This window comes from Monodon monoceros, unplaced genomic scaffold, assembly GCF_005190385.1.
Source record: "Monodon monoceros isolate NGI ecotype Baffin Bay Population unplaced genomic scaffold, NGI_Narwhal_1 Super_Scaffold_1, whole genome shotgun sequence".
NCBI classification, from domain to species: Eukaryota; Metazoa; Chordata; class Mammalia; order Artiodactyla; family Monodontidae; genus Monodon; species Monodon monoceros.
Window position 1 is genome coordinate 64,465,667 of NW_021703765.1, and position 15,170 is coordinate 64,480,836.

Here is a 15,170-nt window from a genome sequence, read left to right on the forward strand (position 1 = left end):
GCCTGCGGGGCCGTGGGGTTAATGCGGGCCAAGGGCCCGCCGGGGGTGGGGGTGTGGGCTGTGGGAGGGGAGGCTAGAGCCTGGAGGGACCGGGTCAACGCAGAAGGGCGGTAGAGGCCCAGAGGACAGAGGTTTCGCGTGCGGGAGGGCATCTCTCCACTTCTTCCCTGTATGGACCCCCACTTTGCATTATTTTTAATATTCACTGGTAATTATGGAAATAAAACACGAATATGTGCTCCTCTTACACTGCCTCCTAGCCTGGTCCCCTGCGCAGAGGTAACCCCAGTGAGCAGTTGGGTGTGGGTCTCCGCAGGTCCCTTTCCAACGGGTTCAGCTACACATCTAGTATCTTGTGGGGCTTCTCAGCGGTTTGTGGAGCCCCTGGAACCTCTGCAGTGGGGTTTCCTGAGAGAGTGGATGAAGCACTGGGTCACCTGAAACCTGTTTTTACTTTGTTTCCACAGTAAAGGAAAACAAAAAAAAGATTAAAGTTTGTAAAAACCTAATGACTAAAACCAAACTTCGGGCAGTAAATTCCTTTAGTGCAGGTTTTCTCAATCTCAGTAGTAGTACCCTCCCCACCTCAAATCATTTGACAACCCAAAATGTCTCCAGACGTTGTCAAATGCCCCCTGGGGGACAAAATGGCCCTTAGTCAAGAACTACAGCTGACCCTTGAACAACTCGGGGGTTGGGGGTGCTGGCAGTCTGCACAGTCAAAAATCTGCCTGTAAATTTGTAGCCGGCCCTCCTTATCTGAGGTTCGGCATCCAAGATTTAAACCAGCTGTGGATTGTGTAGCATTACTGTAGTATTTATTGAAAACAATCCACGTGTAGGTGGACCCGCGTAATTCAAACCGGTGTTGTTCAAGGGTCATCTGTACTGCTTTAATTCTGTACTTTCCAGAAGTAACTGCTCTTTAAAACAACCATGCAGATGATCTGTCTGCTCCAGCCCTTTCCAGCCTCGGCATTTTCCTGCTTCCCTCTAGCTGAACTACTAGCCCCTGTGTGCTGGCTGTGCTCACTTGAGGTCCCTGTCAGCTAACCACTACCATCTCCAAAGGGCCTTCTCTATGTTGAAGTCCACCCCCCTACCACACCGCATGCACACACACACACACACACAGTTATTCTCTCTCATTATCACTCTGTTTTCTTCCTAGAACTAATCACAATCTGGATTTCATTTATTTGTTAACCTGTTTTTCTTTCTTCACCATCTAGAATGCAAGTAAGCTTCATTAGAGGCCTGATCTCTTCAGGTCACCCCAGGATCCCCAGTGCCCAGCACAGTAATCAATAAACTTGGTGGACTGAGACAATAAATTACCCTCTCTTCCTCCCAAGAGTTTCTGTGGGGTTTCTCCTACTCCTTTCCATCCACATTCCCTTCTGGGCTCCTCTGTGACCTTTGTTTAGAACTAAAATGGATGAATGAGCTCCTAGGAACTGCGGGTGAAGCCTTCACTTTTCCCACTGACTTATCCACTCTTTGAGGGCAGAAACTGTCCTTTACTATGTTCATTGAAGGTATTCATATTGTTGAATGAACTAATTGATGACTTAAGGAAAAATATTAGACAATTAAAAATTGATCATGCTAAAAGGGGCTTTAGAAATTATCAAAGAACTTCACAGTTAAGAGTTTAGGTAATTTGTTCAAGGTCCCCAGGCTTGTTGAGAGGCCAAGTCACAGGTAGAACCCATGGTATCACACCTCTCATTTCAAGGCTCTTTCTTATCTCCAGCCAGTCTAGTTTCTGATTACTTTTCTGTGAACCTGACTTACAGCTCAAACACAAAAATCCCAAGCCCAAGACTTTTTTTTTTTTTTTTTTTTTTGGCTGCTTTGGGTCTTTGTTGCTGAGCATGGGCTTTCTCTAGTTGTGGTGAGCGGGGGCTACTCTTCGTTGCGGTGTGCAGGCTTCTCATTGCAGTGGCTTCTCTTACAGAGAAGCCTGCACACCGTAAGGAAGAGGTGGCTTCATTTGTGGAGCATGGGCTCTAGGTGTGCGGGCTTCAGTAGTTGTGGCGCACAGGCTGAGTTGCTCCGTGGCCTGTGGGATCTTCCCGGACCAGGGCTCGAACCTGTGTCCCCTGCTTTGGCAGGCTGATTCTTAACCACTGCGCCACCAGGGAAGTTCCAAGACTTACTTCTTGTCAACTAAAAGCTTTTGAGTTTGTATTCTTCATCTTTTGATTAAATCCAGCCCTGGGGATAATGGCCTAATAAACTCAAAAGTGCTATATGGTATTCAAACAATTTTCCATTTTCTTTTATGCGTTTCAGTGCTAAGCGATTGGAAATTGTCCCTGTCAAAACCAAGTATCTTGTTTGTTTTGGAATGGAAAAATGTACATTGTAGGAGAAAGTGATCATTGTTTAGAAATTTCCAAATAACCAGTTGTTAGTTTTGCCAAATCCTGTATCCAGTAGTAAAATAACATGTGAAACAGATGAAAATGCGGGGGGTGGGGGTGGGGGGAGGATCTTTTTTGAGATGACTTTTCATTGCCTAAAGTTGACCTTTCTCTCTTTAGACACGTGTGTTTCCTTTTTACGCTGTGTACCTGAAACAGTTGTCACTCATTAGTTTCTAGTTAGACCCTTGCTTTTTGAGAACTAAAGACCATTCAGGGTTCCTTCTTTCCTGGTTAATAGAGTCCTGTGGAGTCATGCTCTCGGCTTTTACAATTTTGCACTTTTTTTCTGAGGTGTGTGACAGCACACTGCATCACAGGAAGTAGAGACAGCTTTTGTCTGACTCATTGAAACTTGCCCCCATTGAATTCCGTCTAACCCTGGAAATCTTTTCCAAAAGATGGTTTACTCGAGGGTTATTAAAATAGACATATCAAATATAAAATGTATTCTCAGGAAGACATCTCTAAATCTTTCTCTGTCTTCAGTGCACATAATCATGATACCAAATACAGAGAAAAGAGATTGAGGTTTGGGGAGCAACTACTCTTAACATCAAAACTTCTAGTCATCATAAAGCTGACACCACCGTATTTATTCATTCATCAAACATTTATTTTGCACCTACCATTTATAAAGCACTCTGCTTGGCCTTGTGGGGACCAGAGAGATAATGACTGGGTCCCTGAGCTGTGGAAGTTTACAGTTTAGTAAGAGAGGGAGACCTGTAAACACATTACTCACACAGAAAATAATTTGCAAATATTAATGGAGGTATAAATTATGATAGAGTGTAGAGAAGGAAGGTATGCATTGTGAATGGGGAATCAAGACAGCTTCACAAAGGAGGTGGCATTTTAGGAGGAGAATGTGTATATATAATTTCCTTTGCACATTTTTTGGCAGTGGTTTAGGCCACTTCAAACCAATAAAAGCAGACATTTTGCTCACCGCTTTAGAATTAGGAAAGAAAAGAAGATGTAAGATCCTTTCTTTCCACTCTTGTCAGCAACAAGCTTCTGAAAGCTAAATGTTGCCTTTGCAATCCCAGGTGCCTCACTCATGGTTAAGAGGAGAGCTCCAGCTACATTATTTTGAGCCCTCTCATTTCTGCGTTAGGGTGTTATTTTCATTGGGGCATACATGATACAGTAGCCATGTGATTTTTTTTTTTTTTGGATCAGTGGTGTTTATAGAAGCGTTTATGAATTTGAAATCCTAGAATTTTAAGTATTACAGGGAAGGAAAGAGAGGCAAATGATTGAAGTTTTTAATCAAGCCTCTGTGTGTAAATTGGCTATGCTGCCTTACTAATTTAGGTATTTTTTAGAGAGAAAGGCAAAGGTAAAGAATTGACAACTTGGCTTTAGCTTCTGAACTTGATCTATTTTTTGGCAGCCAAAGAGAAGCCAGTCAATAGGAAATAAGCGCCGACTATAAAATCTAAACATATGCTCCTGCTGCTTCTGCCCATACACTGTCAACCTAGAAAATATAATTCCATGCGTAGGTAGCAGTTTATTATGGCGTTCATGCCCACTCAAGAGTTGCATATCAATTTCTGCATCCTTTGAATTGATCTTTTCTGACTGGCAGAAGAATCTCCATGTGGATTGTGTGTTTCTGGGGAAAGCCTAGGGTTTAACGAATTGGAACGGGAAATGACAGAGGCTGTAAGTGACAGGCTGCTGCCTGCTTGAGTGCCCCGACTAAAAAATAATGTCAAGGAAGATATTGAATGCTCAAACATTATAGAAATGTTCTATTTGGCTACTTAATTGCGTTTTCTGCTGACTGTGATGTTTTGTTGACATGTAAGATTATGTTATTCCTCTTAATGTTTATCATTAATAGAAAAGATTTCAAATGAAGTAGTTTTTAAACTGCCTTTCTGTGATTGCAACTTGGTACCTCTGTACAGAGATCTGAGATGAGGTGATGTTCAAAATTTGCCACACTACTGATGCCCATATTTTGAGGCCCTTTACTTTCTACACATTTTGATGCTTGGAAAATGACAGTTACCAAAAATGGTTTAGAACTCCTATGAGAACATAGTCCAACCTCAGCCCCATGAGGGGCTTTTCTTCCCCTTCCTTTAGTTTATAGTAACCTAATGATAAATGTGTAAGTACTAACCTCTGACTGAGACGGTGCCTAATTTAAGATTCAGAATACTTATGATCTTAGCATGAACTGAATGTAACGATACAAGAAATCTGAGGCAGGCATTTCTAACTCTCCTTATTAAACAAACAAACAAAACCCAGTTCCCTCCTGCCAAGAGAAAGGTTAAACAACTGGAAAGTGAGACATTACACAGAAATTACCAACATAGCTTTAAAAATGAAAGGGAGAAAGAATTGCAAGAAGACATCACTTAGAGGTTTGCTATAACTTACACCTAGGAAAGCTATACCAGAAAGCCAGATTTCTTTGAAAGTCATATTCTCAAATGTGCCAGGGGCTATGTTAGCCTCAGTCATGTTAGTGCATAGCACAGAAGATTTACTGTAGTTAGAGGCATTGGGAGAATTTAAAGTATGACCTCATCAATAACCTGTGGATATACCCCCCACCAACCTTTATTTGTTGAAAAGTGACTAGGCATAAGACTTACTCAATAAACACATTGAGTGAATGCACATATGTTATTGGAAGAATCCCAAATACCCAAGCAATTAACTGGGATACGTTCAAATTATGCATAATGGATTGATCTTTGAAAAGATGCATTGAAAACTTCCTATTTCTGTTGATAATATTTTTTTTCCATTTATCTAATTTGAAACCATTATCTGTGTGTTAACTTTTTAAAATATTTATTTATACTTATTTTGGCTGCGCCAGGTCTTAGTTGCGGCTTGTGGGATGGGATGGATCTTCGTTGTGGCATGCGGGCTCTTAGTTGTGGCATGCATGCTGCGGGATCTAGTTCCCCGACCAGGGATCGAACCTGGGCCCCCTGCATTGGGAGCGCAAAGTCTTACCCAGTGGACCACTGGGAAGTTCCTGTGTGTTAACTTTTTATTCAGGTATAGTGTACATACAGAAAAACATCCTCTTTTTTCTTTTTATTGAGGTATAGTTGATTTACAGTATTATATTAGTTTCAGGTGTACAACATAGTGATTCAGAGTTTTAGATTATACTCAGTTTAATTATTATAAAATATTGGCTGTATTCCCAGTGCTGTACAATATGTCCTTGTAGTTTATTTTGTATATAGTAGTTTGTACCTCTTAATCTCCTACCCCTATGTTGCCCCTCCCTCCTTCTCTCTCCCCTCTGGTAACCAATAGTTCTCTATATCTGTGAGTCATTTTCTATTTTGTTATATTCATTTGTTTGTTTTATTTTTTAGATTCCATATATGAGTGCTAACATATATTTGTCTTTCTCTGACTTATTTCACTAAGCGTAATACTATTCAGGCCCATACATGTTGTTACAAAGGGCAAAATTTTATTCTTTTTTATGCTGAGTAGTATTCCAGTAGTATTATGTGTATATGTGTGTGTATCACATCTTCTTTATCCATTCATCTGTTGATGGACACTTAGGTTGCTTCCATGTCTTGGCTATTGTAAACAATGCTGCTATGAACACTGGGGTGCATTTATCTTTTGGGTTTTTTTTTTTTCTTGCAGTACGCGGGCCTCTCACTGTTGTGGCCTCTCCCATTGCGGAGCACAGGCTCCGGATGCGCAGGCTCAGCGGCCATGGCTCACGGGCCCAGCCGCTCCGCGGCATGTGGGATCTTCCCGGACCGGGGCACGAACCCGTGTCCCCTGCATTGGCAGGCGGACTCTCAACCTCTGCGCTACCAGGGAAGCCCACATTTATCTTTTTGAATTAGTGTTTTCGTTTTCTTCAGATATATACCCAGGAATGGAATTGCTAGATCACATGATAGTTCTATTTTTAGTTTTTCAAGGGACCTCTATACTGTTCTATACTGTTTTCTATAGTGGCTGCACCAATTTACATTCCCACCAAGAGTGTACAAGGGTCCCCTTTTCTCCATATCCTTGCCAACATCTGTTACCTGTGGTCTTTTTGATCATAGCCTTTCTGATAGGTGTGAGGCAATATCTCATTGTGACTTTGATTTGCAGTTCTCTGATTAGTGATGTTGAACGTCTTTTCATGTGCCTGTTGTTCACCTGTCTGTCTTCTTTGGGAAAATGTCTATTCAAGTCTTTTGCCCATGTTTTAATCAGGGTTTTTTTTTTAATTGAGTTATATGAGCTGTTTATATATTTTGGATATTAACTTATTATTGGTCATGTCATTTGCAAATATTTTCTCCTATTCAGTAGGTTGTCTTTTTGTGTTGTCTTTGGTTTCCTTTGCTGAGCAAAAGCTTTTAAGTTTAATTAAGTCCCATTTGCTTATTTTTGCTTTTGTTTCCTTTGCCTTAGGAAACAGATCCAAAAAAAAATGGTGCTACAATTTATGTCAAAGAGTGTTCTGCCTATGTTTGCTTTTAGGAGTTTTATGGTTTCAGGTCTTATGTTTAGGTCTTTAATCCATTTTGAGTTTATTTTTCCATATGGTATGAGAAAATGTTCTAATTTCATTCTTTTACATGTAGCTGTACAGTTTTCCCAGTACGACTTACTGAAGAGACTGTTTTTTTCTCATTGTATATTCTTGCCTCCTTTGTCATAGATTAATTGACCAGAAGTGTGTGAGTTTATTTCTGGGCTCTGTTCTGTTCCATTGATCTATATGTTTGTTTTTGTGCTAGTACCATACTCTTTTGATTACTGTAGCTTTGTAGTATAGTCTGAGGTCAGGGACTGTGATACCTCCAGCTCTGTTCTTTCTCAAGATTGCTTTGGCTATTCAGGGTCTTTGTGTTTCCATACAAATTTTAGAATTGTTTGTTCTAGTTCTGTGAAAAATGCCATTGGTATTTTGATAGGGATTGCACTGAGTCTGTAGATTGCCTTGGGTACTATGGTCATTTTAATGATATTAATTCTTCCACTCCATGAACACGTTATGTTTAATTTTTTTTTTTTTTTGCGGTACGTGGGCCTCTCACTGTTGTGGCCTCTCCCGTTGCAGAGCACAGGCTCCAGACGCGCAGGCTCAGCAGCCATGGCTCACGGGCCTAGCCGTGCCATGGCTCATGGGCCTAGCCGCTCCACAGCATGTGGGATCTTCCCGGACTGGGGCACAAACCCGTATCCCCTGCATCGGCAGGCGGACTCTCAACCGCTGCACCACCAGGGAAGCCCCCCATGAACATGTTATATCTTTCCATCTGTTTGTGTCATCTTCAGTTTCTTTCATCAGAGTCTTATAATTTTCCAAGTGCAGGTCTTTTACTTCCTTAGATTTATTCCTAGGTATTTTATTCCTAGATATTTTATTCTTTTTAATGCAAAGGCAAATGGGATTCTTTTTTTTAATTTTTAAAAAAACTTTATTTATTTTTGGCTGTGTTGGGTCTTCGTTGCTGCACGCCGGCTTTCTCTAGTTGCGGCAAGCAGGGGCTACTCTTTGTTGCTGTGCAGAGGCTTCTCACTGCTGTGGCTTCTCTTATTGCAGAGCATGGGCTCTAGGTGCATGGCCTTCGGTAGTTGCAGCACGTGGGCTCAGTAGTTGCGACATGTGGGCTCTAGGGTGCATGGGCTTCAGTAGTTGTGGTGCACGGGCTCAGTAGTTGTGACTCATGGGCTCTAGAGTGCAGGCTCAGTAGTTGTGGTGCATGGGCTTAGTTGCCCTGCGGCATGTGGGATCTTCCTGGATCAGGGATCGAACCTGTGTCCCCTGCATTGGCAGGCGGATTCTTAACCTCTGCGCCACCAGAGAAGTCCCGGGATTCTTTTCTTAATTTCCTTTTCTGGTCATTCATTGTTAGTGTATAGCAATGTAACAGATTTCTGTATATTAATTTTGTATCCTGCAACTTTACCAAATTCATTGATAAGCTCTAGTAGTTTTTTGCTGGTGTCTTTAGGATTTTCTATGTATAGTATCATGTCATCTGCAAACAGTGACAGTTGTACTTCTTACTTTCCAATTTAGATTCATTTTATTTCTTTTTCTTGTCTAATCATGTGGCTAGGACTTCCAATACTATGTTGAATAAAAGTGGCAAGAGTGGGCATTCTCGTCTTGCTCCTGATCTTAGAGGAAATGCTGTCAGCTTTTCATCATTGAGTATGATGTTAGCTGTGGGCTTATATATGGCCTTTATCATGTTGAGGTATGTTCCCTCTATACCCACTTTGTGGAGAGTGTTTATCATAAACGGATGTTGAATTTTGTCCAAAGCTTTTTCTGTATCTATTGGGATGATCATATGATTTTTATTCTTCAGCTTGTTAATGTGGTGTATCACATTGATTGATTTGTGGGTATTGAACCATCCTTGCATCCCTGGGCTAAATCCCACTTGATCATGGGATATGATCCTATCAGTGTGTTGTTGAATTTGGTTTACTGATATTTTGTTGAGGATTTTTTGCATTTATGTTCATGAGTGATATTGCCTGTAATTTTCTTTTTGTGTGATATTTTTGTCTGGTTTTGGTATCAGAAGGATGCTGGCCTTGTAGAATGAGTTTGAAGTGTTCCCTCCACTGCAGTTTTTTTGAATAGTTTGAGAAGACTTGGTTTTAACTCTTCTCTAAATATTTGGTAGAATTCACCTGTGAAGCCATCTAGTCCTGGACTTCTGTTTGTTGGGATTTTTAAAAATTACCTATTCAATTTAATTACTGGTAATTGGTCTGTTCATGTTTTCTATTTCTTCCTGGTTGAGTCTTGGGAGATTGTACATTTCTAGAAATTTGTTCATTTCTTCTGGGTTGTCCATTTTATTGACATATAGTTGTTTGTAGTAATCTTATCCTTTGCATTTCTGTGGTGTTGGTTGTAACTTCTCCTTTTTCATTACTGAGTTTATTGATTTGAGCCCTCTTTCTTTTTTTCCTGAGTCTAGCTAAAGGTTTATCCATTTTATTTATCTTATCAAAGAACCAGTTCTTAGTTTCATTGATCATTTCTATTGTTTTTTTAAGTCTCTATTTCATTTATTTCTGCTCTGATCTTTATGATTTCTTTCGTTCTACTAACGTTGGGTTTTGTTTGTTGTTCTTTTTCTAGTTCCATTATGTGTAAGGTTCAGTTGCTTATTTGAGTTTTTTCTTGTTTCCTGAAGTAGGCTTGTATAACTATAAACTTCCCTCTCAGAACTACTTTTGCTGCATCCCATAGATTTTGGACTGTTGTATTTTCATTTTCATTTGTCTCCAGGTATTTTAAAATTTTTTCTTTGATTTCTTCAGTGGTTGTTTAGTAGTATATTGTTTAGCCTCCACATGTTTGTGTTTTTGCAATTTTTTCTTGTAGTTGATTTGTGGTTGGAAAAAGCACTGTGGTTGGAAAAAGATTCTTGATATGATTTAAGTTTTCTTAAATGTGGCCTAGCATGTGATCTATCCTGGAGAATGTTTCATGTGCACTTGAAAAGAATGTGTATTCTGCTGCTTTTGGATGGAATGTTTCATATATATTCCATTTGGTCTATATCTCTAAGGCAGTGTTTTCATATTGATTTTCTGTCTGGATGATCTGTCCATTGATGTAAGTGGGGTGTTAAAGTCCCCTACTATTATTGTGTTACTGTCAATCTCTCTCTTTATGTTGGTTAATAATTTGCATTATGTATTTAGGTGCTCCTGTGTTGGGTGCATATATATTTACAATCGTTATATTTTCTCGGATTGATTCTTTATCTCTTATTACAGTCTTTGTTTGAAAGGCTATTTTGGCTGCTGTAAGTATTGCTACGCTGGCTCTCTTTTGATTTCCATTTGCTTGGAGTACCTTTTTCCACCCCCTCACTTTCAGTCTATGTCTGTCTTTAGATGTGAAGTGAGTCTCTTGTAGGCAGCATATATATATGGGTCTTGTTTTTGTATCCATTCAGCTACCCTGTGTCTTTTTATTGGAGCATTTAGTACATTTACATTTAAAGTAATTATTGATAGGTATGTACTTAGTGCCATTGTTAATTGTTTTGGAGTTGTTTTTGTAGTTCTTTTTTTGTTTCCTTTCTTCTTTTGTTCTCTTCCCTTGTGATTTGATGACTATCTTTTATATTTGATGTTGGGATTCCTTTTTCTTTTCTGTGCATATATCTGTTACAGATTTTTGGTTTGTGGCTACCATGAGATTTATATATAGCAACTTATATGTATATGTGATCATTTTAAGTTGCTGATCTCTTAATTTCAAATGCATTTTAATGACCCTGAATTTACACTCCCCTCTCCTACAATTTACTGGTTTTGACATCATATTTTATACCTCTTTGTTTTGTGTATCCATTAAATACTTATTGTGGATATAGATGATTTTACTACTTTTGTCTTTTAATCTTCCTGTTAGCTTTGTACGTGGTTGATTTACTACCTTTACTGTATATTTCCCTTTACCAATAAGCTTTTTCCTTCTGTAATTTTCATGTTTCTAGTTTTGGCCATTTTTGCTTAGAGAAGTCCCTTTAACATTGTTCGTAAAGCAGGTTTGGTGGTGAACTCTTTTAGCTTTTGCTTGTCTGTAAAACTTTTGCCCTCTCTATCAAATCTGAATGAAAACCTTGCTGAATAAAGTATTCTTGGTTGTAGGTTTTTTTTCTTTCATCACTTTAAATATATCATGCCACGCTGAAATTTCTGCTGAAAATTCAGCTGATAGACTTATCCTTTGTACATAACTTGTTGTTTTTCCCTTGCTGCTTTTGATGGTCTCTTTATCTTTCATTTTCGCCATTTTGATTACAGTGTGTCTTGTGGTCCTCTTTGGGTTGATCCTGTTTGGGACTCTCTGTACTTCCTGGACCTGGATGTCTTTCCTTTCCCAGGTTATGGAAGTTTTCAGCTCTTATGTCTTCAAATATGTTCTCTGCCCCTTTCTGTCTTTCTTCTCCTTCTGGGATCCCTATAATGCAAATGTAAGTATGCTTCATGCTGTCCCAGAGGACTCTTAAACTGTCCTCTTTTCTTTTTGTTTTCTCTGTTCAGCTTCAGTGATTTCTACTGATCCATTCTTCTGTATCTTCGAATCTACTGTTGATTCCTTTTAGTGTATTTTTAATTTCAATTATTGTATTCTTCAGCTCTATTTTGTTCTTCTTTGTATCTTCTAACTCTTTGTTCATCTTCTTACTGTGTTCATCCATTCTTCTTCTGAATTCTTTATGATCATTACCTTGAACTCTTTATGAGGTAGATTGCCTATCTCCATTTCACTTAGTTCTTCTGGGTTTTATCATGTTCCTTCGTTTGGAACATGTTCCTCTGTTGCCTCATTTTTCCTAATTTGCTGTTTGTTTGTTTTTTTTGCGGTACGTGGGCCTCTCACCATTATGGCCTCTCCCGTTGCGGAGCACAGGCTCCGGATGCGCAGGCTCAGCGGCCATGGCTCACGGGCCCAGCCGCTCCGCAGCGTGTGGGATCTTCCTGGACCGGGGCACGAACCCATGTCCCCTGCATCAGCAGGCGGACTCTCAACCACTGCGCCACCAGGGAAGCCCTTTAATGTGCTGTTTTTATTTCTGTGTCTCTGGTGAGAGACATAGGTTATGTCTTTGGTTATGTTTCCCAAGTTTGGAAAAGTGGCCTTTTGTAGGAGACGTCCTATATGTCCCAGCAGTGCACTCCCCTCTGGTCACCAGACCTATGTGCTCTAGGGGTGCCCCCATGTGGGCTGCATAGGTCCTTCTGTTATGGTGGGCTGACTACTGTGGGCAGTCTGGTAGGTGTGGCTTGTCCCTGGTCCAGCTGGGTTGCTAGGCCCTGCCCGGTGAGGAGGCTGCTGGTCACTGGTTGGCAGGACCAGGTCATGAGGCAGCTGGCTGCAGAGCCCTGGAGGGTCCTGGGGCTAGTGCTGGCACACTGATGGACAGAGCCAGGTTCTGGGATGGTTAGTTGTGGGGCCAGGGTTCCTGGATCTAGTGTTGGCCTACTGGTAGGTGGAGTCAGTTCCTGCATGGCTGGCTGTGGGTTTGAGGTGTCCCAAAGCTAGTTCTGGTGCAGTGGTGAGTGGGGCTGGATCCTGGGGTAGCTAGTTGATGAGACCAAGCTATCTTGGAGTTGGTGTTGGCCTGCTGGTGGGTGGGGATGGATTCCAGGGCTGCTGGCTGAGGGACCCAAGGTGTCCCAGAGCTGGGGTTGACCTGCCAGTGGGCAGGGCAGCGTGCAGCGGGTCCCAGGGCATGGGATGTCCTGGGGCTGGTGCTGGCCTTCTGGTGTGTTGGCTGGGTCCTGACAAGGCAGGCTGTGGAGGTATGGTGGTCCTGGGGCTGGTGTCTACCTGCTGTTGGGTGAGGTCAGGGCCCAGGGTATCAAAGTGCTGGTGCCTGCCCATCAGTGTGTGAAGCTGGGTCCTGGGCCTAGTGCCTGCCCACTGGCAGGCAGAGCCAGGCCCTGTGGTCTCTGGCTGCAGAGTCCAGGGGTCCCAGAGCTGGTGTTGAACTGCTGGTGGGTGTGGCCAAGGCCCAGCGGTTACTGGGGCTAGTGCTGGCTCACTGGTAGGCAGAGCCAGTTCCCAGGATCTCTGGATGCAGGGCCCTGGGGATCCTGGAGCTGGTGTTCGTCTGCTGGTAGACATGGGCCATTTCCTGACACAGCTGGCTTCAGGATCTGGGGTGTCCCAAGCCTTGTATTGGCCTGCTGGTGGGTGGGACCAGATCCCAGGGTGGCTGGCTAAGGGGCCCAAGGTGTCTCAGAGCTGGTGTTGGCCTGCTAGTGGACAGGGCTGGGGCTCACGGGGTCCCAGGGCTGGTGCTGGCCTGCTGAAAGGTGGGCTGGGTCCTGCCATAGCAGGCTGCAGGGCTGTGGCGGTCCTGAGGCTGGTGTCCATCCACTCGTGGTATGGCAGGGGCCCAGGGGATTCCTGGGGCTGGTGCCTGCCCACTGATGTGTGAGGCTGCTCCCAGGCTAGTGCCAGTCCTCTGGTGGTCAGGGCTGAGGATACTGGGGCTGGTGCCTACCTGCTGGTGGGCAGAGCTGGGTACCAGGGTCTCTGGCTGCAGGATCCTGGGGGCCCTGGAGTTGGTATGTTGGCCTGCTGGTGGGTGGGGCCAGGGCCCAGAGGGTCCTGGGGCTGGTGCCTGCCCACTAGTGGGTGGAGCTGGGTCCTGGGGTCTCTGACTGCAGGACTCTGGAGGTCCCATGGTTAGTATCTGTGCACTGGTGTCGGGGGCTGGGTTCTGGGCCCTCTGGTGGACAGGGCCTTATCCTGGGGCAGTTTTGGGCTCAGGAGGTCTTAAGGCAGCCTGCCTGCTGGTGAGTGGAACTGTGTCCCTGCCTGGCTAGTTGCTTGGCCTGAGGGTGCTGGTGCCAACAGGCTGGTGGGAAGGACTGGTTTCCAGTGCTAATAGGCTAGAGGAAGGATTCCAAAATAGCACTTGCCAGCACCAGTGTCCACATGGTAGAATGAGTTCCCAGAATTGGCTACCACCAGTGTCTTGTGTCCCCAGGGTGAGCTCCGTTTGCCTCCTGCCGGTCCAGGAGACTCTCCAAGATCAGCAGGTGGGTTTGACCCAGGCTCCTCTTAAATCACTGCCTCTGCCCTGGGTCCTGGAGCATGTGAGATTTTGTGTGCGCCCTTTAAGAGTGGAGTCTCTGTTTCCCACAGTCCTCTGGGTCTCCCAAAAGTAAGCCCTGCTGGTCTTCAAAGCCAATTGTTCTGGGGACTCTTCTTCCTGGTGCAGGACCCCAGGACTGGGGAGCCCAGTGTAGGGCTCAGACTCATTGCTTCTTGGTGAGAACCTCTGCAATTGTAATTATCCTCCAGTTTGTGGGTCCCCCACTCAGAGGTGTGGGGCTTGACTGTACCGCTCCACCCCTCCTACTGGTCTCGTTGTGGTTCCTTCTTTATATCTTTAGTTGAAGATCTTTTCTGCTAGATTCTGGTCTTCCTTAACAATCGTTGCTCTGTAAATAGTTGTAATTTTGGTGTGCCCATGAGAGGAGGTAAGCTCAGGGTCTTCCTACTCTACCATCTTGGCCTGAACTCCCACCATCCTCTTTTCTAAATATACTTTTTATTTACATATACATAAAATTCACCACTTTAAAGCATACAAATCGGTGGTTTTTAGTATATTCATAAAGTTGTGCAACCATCACTACTAATTCCAGAACATTTTCATCACCCCAAAAAGAAACCACATGCTTATTAGCAGTCATTCCCCATTTCTCCCTCCGCTATCCCCTGTCAACCATTAATCTACTGCCTCCGTGGATGACTGTTCTGGATATTTCACATAAATGGAATCATACAATATATAGCCTTTTGTGTCTGGCATCTTTCATTTAGTAAAACAAAAGTATGATATTCATCCATGTGGTACCATGCATCAGTACTTCATTCCTTTTTATGGCCAAATAATATTCCACTGTGTGGGTATACCACATTTTGTTTATCCATTCATCAGTCGATGGACATTTGGGTCACCACCTTTTTGCTATTAAAAATAATACTGATGGGGCTTCCCTGGTGGCGCAGTGGTTGGGAGTCCGCCTGCTGATGCAGGGGACGCAGGTTCGTGCCCCGGTCCAGGAGGATCCCACATGCTGCAGAGCGGCTGGGCCCGTGAGCCGTGGCCGCTGGGTCTGCGCGTCCAGAGCCTGTGCTCCGCAACGGGGGAGGCCACAGCAGTGAGAGGCCCGCGTACCTCAAAAAAAAAAAAAAAAATCAATTGACGGGGC